This window comes from Penaeus japonicus, unplaced genomic scaffold (genome assembly GCF_977035675.1).
Source record: "Penaeus japonicus unplaced genomic scaffold, GWHDUDI00000001_assembly GWHDUDI00000006, whole genome shotgun sequence".
NCBI classification, from domain to species: domain Eukaryota; kingdom Metazoa; phylum Arthropoda; class Malacostraca; order Decapoda; family Penaeidae; genus Penaeus; species Penaeus japonicus.
Window position 1 is genome coordinate 47,013,493 of NW_028234408.1, and position 7,500 is coordinate 47,020,992.

Consider the following 7,500-nt stretch of genomic DNA (forward strand, 5'->3'; position numbering starts at 1 on the left):
AATATTCCATATATATATACACATACATATATATATTAATGTAATGTTAATATTATTATAGATTTTTTAGTCATAGAGTTATATAGATATACATCACACATATATAGTATATATCATATATATATTATATATATATGACGATAAACGAACAATATAATGTTAAATTTATACCTACTCACAACATATGTTATATATATTAGATATATAACCTATGAGTGATATAATAGTAATTATATACTTTATATTTATATAGGATTTTAAACCTATATATATAGTATACTAAATTACGCTATATTATATACTATCATATCATATTTTCATTCTAATATATATATATATATATATATTTATATATACCGTATATTCCTTTATTTATATATGGTATATTTATGTTTATGTGTTTACGTTCAAATATATTTTATATCTATGGTATATATATTTTTCATATATATATACTATATATATATATTTATACACATCTCTCTGTATACTATCGTCTATATTATTATATATATTTATAGATATATTATATCCATATATAATCTATTATTATATATAAACTTGATTGAATATGTGTATACGTCACTTTTATTAATTCAAATTAATATACCACCCCCCAGTATATATATATTATATATATATATATATTTAAACTATATATTGTAAATAGACACACGCTCTCACACCACACAACATACACACAACACACACACACACACACACACACACACACACACCCACACCCCACACACACACATCACTTACACACACACAACATATATATACACGTTATATATATATATTATATATATATAATTATAATATATTATTATATAAATATATATATATATATATATATACTATCAGATATTATATATATTATACACACAACACACACCACACACACACACACACGACAGCACCAACACATAGATATATACTAATATATAATTTATATATCTATTTATGTATATATGTTTACATACTATATATATGTTTGGATATATATACTAACCTTATATATACCTGTATATATTACCATATGTATAATCCCATATACATTAACGCAATATATATATAATATCATATATATATATATATATATATTCATATATATTGCTTATATATACACCACAACTATATATATATATATTGTATATGTACCTATTTACTATATATATATATATAATATATATATATTATATATATATATTATATATATGTATATATATTATTTATATATATATATGCACACATACATATATATATGTATAATCATATTATATAGATATATAAAATATATTTAGTTTACTTATATTATATCAATATTTATATATATACTATATATCATATATATATATATATACACCACTCTCATTCTATACGATATATATGTACTGTATAAGATGGACTGTGTGTGTATGTATGTGCATTTTGTATTATACTTTACTCCTCAAATATATTATATATAATGTGTTCTATATATCATGTCTCATCTCTATTCCCCTACTATTATATTCTCTTATATACACACAGATTACACTGTATGTTATGTGTATATATCATATTCTCTGTATATATATATATTATATACTATATATATAATATATATAATATACAATCTATTACTAGTCTAAAGTTTACCGTTGTAATAATAATACGATATTAACATATATATATATCAAGATTTATATATATATATACTATCTACACACACTACACACACACAATGTGAGGAATCAATGTTGTTAATAATAGTAATGTAGATATTGATGTGATTAGTAACGAATGCAGAGATGATAAATGATATTATAGTTAAAAACTTTTAATGAATTAATTTATGACAAATGAAAATAATAATTGATGATTTATATATTTGTTATTATAAAAGGGATGATGATGCACATATGTCATCATAAGAATGACACTGCTATTAATGGTAATAATAGTAATGGTTAAGATTATAATCAGAAAGATTATGATCATTATCATAATGAACAGTAATAGTAATAATGATGACCATGGCATTATACATATACTATCATTCCGTTACTGATGAGTTACACACTTGAGCATATTATGTAACAATGATATTAAGGAAAAATAATGATATCACATTACTTAACATAGTTCATTCATTGGTCATTATCTGTGTCTCATCATTTGTGCATTACTATTAGCCTTAAAATTATTAATATCATTATCGACATAATCATGGCTATTACTATTCTTAATCTTCTGATTATCAATATCAATATTGCGATCATGATTATGACGTATTATTATCATCAATATTTTTATCATGAGCTTTATCATTTTCATTACCATCATAATTATTATCATTCTCATTCTTATTGTTATCATTAGTGTTGTGGCGATAAAATGCATAATAATTATGATATTGATTATAATGATGATAATGATAGTACTAATGATAATGTTAATAATGACAGTGATGACGATGGCAATGAGAATAATGATAATGATAAATATCACGTTCACTTACATGTGTACATTGCTAATAATATCCATTATCATTATAATTGCTAGCATTATAAGTTCGACCCATTTGCGTCAATTCATTTCACTTTTTCATAAGTACGTCACTCAGTTATCTTAACTATGAATATCATTTCCATCATCTGCATCATTATCATAAATATTGTTATTATTATCAATGACATCATTAATGATTTTATCCTGATAAGTATTGTTATCGCTATAAATATTATCATCCTCATTATAATTGTTATCATCATTATTATCTTATCGTTATTGTTATTCTCATTATCATTATTATCTTAATCGTCCTTATAATAACTGATGTTATTATTATCATTATTAGTATAAGTATAATTATTTTCGTTGTTCTTTTGGTTATTACTATTACTATTATTGGTATAATTATCATTGTCATTATCAATCATATCATTATCAATATCTATATTATCATTATCATTATTGTTGTCTTGTCATTATTCTTATTATCACTGTTATTATCATTATTTTGCGATCATTATATTACTGTTAGTATCATTCCATTTTAGGTTTTCATTATATCTAGAAAAAAGTTTTTAATCATTATTATAACTATCATTATTATAGAAGTAGTAGTAGTATTCGTAGTAATATTATCATAATCATCATTATTAAAATGACAAGGATGACGAAAGGAATTTTTTTTTTCAAATATGGCATGATAAGAAGAAAAGATATGATAACATTGAAAAATATAAATAGATTTTCCAATGTCTATTTTGATAACTTTTTCATCGTCGTTTCCAATAGCAATGAAACTGGCAATTCAGTCTTCCAAATTAATGAAAGTTTAGCTTTTTTCTTTTTTTTCTTCTAAAACATTTTGATTTATGTTTCTTTCAACTTTTTTCTTTATTCAGGTATTCCATTTATCCAATGCCCGCATACATGTTGCAATTGCTGACTGTTCAAATGCATGGTTTTGTCCAACACTACCTTTATGATACGACAGTACTATCAGATTCCGTCAATTTACAACGGCATCATCGCTTGTTGCATTTCCGATGACCTTTGCAAATTCGATGACTTTCTCTCTCCTTTTTTTTTTTTTTTTTTACTTGAATTAAAATGGGGTTTCGTTCAATAGAATTGCATTTTGGAAGTCTTTGTGCCTGTTCTATTTTTTATCTTTTAATTATGTGGGTATATCATTGCTGTTATCATTACTGTTACTGTTATCATTACTGTTATCATTGCTGTTATCATTATTGTTGATATCCTTATTGTTATCAGCATTATGGATATTGTTATCATTTCCTTATTTTTGTTATTGTCATTACTAGTGTTACCATTGTTAGTATTACTAATATTACCATTGTTATTATCTTTATCATTATTATCATTACTATCCAGAATTATTATCATTCTCATTATTATTACTACCATTGTCATTGAAAAGATAATAATATAATAATATTAATGATGATGATAATGAAGAGAAGTAATAATAAGAAGTGATAACAGCAACAATAACAATAATGATAACAGTCATTATAATCATTATCATTATGGTTCTGGTCACCTTTATCATTACCCTCATTATTGCTATCATTATCATTAATATTGTAATTATCACTGTCATCATAATCATCATTATCATCTTTATCATCATTGCTATTGTCATCGTTATCATTATCATTTATCATTTACTTTAGGTGGTGAACGGCGGAAGGTTAATTCCATATTTTCACATGATACATTGTTCTATCTTAATAAAGGCTGTTGCGGTTCATTAGGTTCTATAATTACTTAGCCTTCTTATATATTCTCTGTGCATATATGAGAATTGGTATTATGAACAGCTAGGTGGAATTTTGACCTCTCATTTATATATACATAAACATATATGTGTATATGTATATACATATATATATATATATATATATATATATATATATATAATATTAAAAAATATAAATGCCGTGATATTATATATATATATATATATATAGTATATATATATATATATATATAATTAAATACAGTATATATATATATATATATATAATTATATATATATATATATATATATTATATATATAATATATATTATATATATTATTTATATTCTATATATATCACAAGTGTGTTATATACTATATATATATACCAATATACATACATTTATACATATATACTATATATATATATTATATATATATATACTATATATTATATCTTTATATATATCCCTCATACGCTATATATATATATATATATAGGTATATATATATAATATAATTTATACTATATATATATATATATATATATATATATCTCTGTATATGTATATGTTATATATGTATCTATATGTATATATATTATTCTTATTAATATATATATCTATATATATATATATATATATATATATATATGTACACACACAAATATATACTTATTCTATATTTAAATGATGAATATTATATATTTAATAAATATATATATATTATATATATAATATATATATATTTTATATATATATATTTATTTATATTTATATATATATATATATATACATGCAATAAGTACAAACATGCAACAAGATATATCTTTACCATGTTATCAACACCTGAAATCGAAAAGGAAACGCTGACAATTGACATATCCACAAAGCAAGATGTCCATTCACTCGCAGTGATAACTTATTAACTTCTCTGCCATCATGAACACTATCAAAACTGCCTTGATCTAGGTTCTGAAAGTTGAAAGCTTCTCTAATATGCGAACATTCAGAGTGAATCTAAAACACTCTCTCATACCAAAGTTTCTACTACCGTGATTTTTTTCAGTATCATCTATATATTCATCCTTGTATTTTGTATGAAATGCATCACAAACAAAATGATTAAGAGGAAGGAGAGAACCGTGATGTTTTGGATTAAAATTAGAATCGTTATCAGACGGTAAATCGAAAATGGAGAGATTACACCATGTAGTGAGGTGTCTGCGGTATTTTAACTCGTAAAACTAACACATGAAAGATTCAATTAATCGTGACGTTACGAGACAGAATAAACTCCTCATCCATTTGATTCAAGGTCTTCTGACAAGTCGTCTAGGCTGACTCGAAACGTCACTCATTCTACTTTTCTTAATATGACTTGGTTTCTTTGTTTCTACACACGCTGAGGAATTTGATCTTTGTTCACTCTGACTCGAAACGGTTCTGTTATCAAGGTGAATCAGTTGCTTTTTCTTTTCATCGTTCTCTTCACACTCTCGTGTCTTAGTCCAGGTGTTTTTTTTATGATGATCATTTAGCTTGTACATTGTTTCTTTTTACTATTTCTCTTCTTCCTTTTTGTGTCTATCTACTAATTTCACTTACATTTTGGATGATTTACACTAGATGGCCCTAACTATGAGAATGTCTTATTTTCAAACATGCTTTCAAATTCTGAGCTTTTTTTTCACACATGTTGCTATTCCTCACCCCCCTCCGACGCCATCTTAGAGGGGATGATAACGAACCTCATTCTATCGCGGACGTGAGTTTAACAGGTGTCGGTAGATGATAGGTTAACGTGTCGCTCATGATGTCCATCTGTTTTATACACCCATGAGGCGAGGTGTGTAGAGGCAGGGTCGACTCCGGCCGTGGGTTATATCCAAATTTTGTTTAAGATTTCATTCCACGATCTATGAATCTACATAGGTTATGATAACACTGTGAAACTAATTATTTAGCACTGCGGCCTATATACACAAATTAAAAATAGAATAGTCAGTAATTTCAACAAAATGAAAACAACAATGTGAAACGTGTTCCCACCACGTGAAATAACCAGTCACGGAAGGGTTAAGATCTGATTTATAAATCCCATTAACATAAAGACTTCTAAAACGACAAAGATATTTTAGAATAACCAAAATATAAAATCATAATCATATACACTAGTCGCACACGCTGTGATATAACTTTTTTTTAAAACAATATCCAAAAATCCTTCACTTTTAGGTCAACAAAGGTTATGCCAGACGTGGTCAAGTTGGACTGAAGCCAGAGGAGAGGTTACATAAAGCACGTTTATAATGTTACGAACACGACGGAGAGAGATCAAGCACATGGGAAGGCAATGTACACGGCTACAAGGGGAATGCTTCATGTTAAAGTCATGAATACAGTGGCTATGTCCATGGTGTGTGTGTGTGTGTGTATGTGTGTGTGTGTGTATGAGAGAGTTTGGGGCCAGGTAAGGAGGGAAGGAGGGAGAGAGAGAAGGAGAAAGAGATAGAGAAAGATAGATAGGTAGATAAGATTTTATATATATATATCTATATATATATATTATATATATATATATAAATTTATATCTATCTAGTATCTTCTAGTATATATATATATAGAGAGAGAGCAGATGAGAGAGAGCTGCTGAGAAAAAGAAATAGAGAAAGAGAGAACACAGTCCGGGACACCCTCGCATTGTGCAATATGCAACATCAAACTATAACGCATGATGTCGGCATGCCAAGACAACACTATGCTACATATTAACTCTCCGAGCAGTATGGAAAATGCCTTGAGAGCAGCGCCACATACTGCTATGCCTTTACCCCCTTGATACGTCTTGAACATATGGGCCTAAACTACGTCCGGTCACGCACGACCGAGGTCATGTCTGAGTATCACGTTTGACCTCACTTGCTCCAATGAACACTTAGTAGCACATTCATAAGTATTCACGGAGAGAGAGAGAAAGAGAGAAAGAGATAGAGAGAAAGAGAGAGAGAGAGAGAGAGAGAGAGAGAGAGAGAGAGAGAGAGAGAGAGAGAGAGAGAGAGAGAGAGAGAGAGAGAGAGAGAGAGAGAGAGAGAGAGAGAGAGAGAGAAAGAGAGTGAGAGAGAGAGAAGAAGAGATAGAGAAAGAGAGAGAGAGTAATAAAGAGATAGAGAGATAGACACAGACATAGATAGATAGATAGATAGATAGAGAAAGAGAGAGAGAGAGAGAGACAGAGAGAG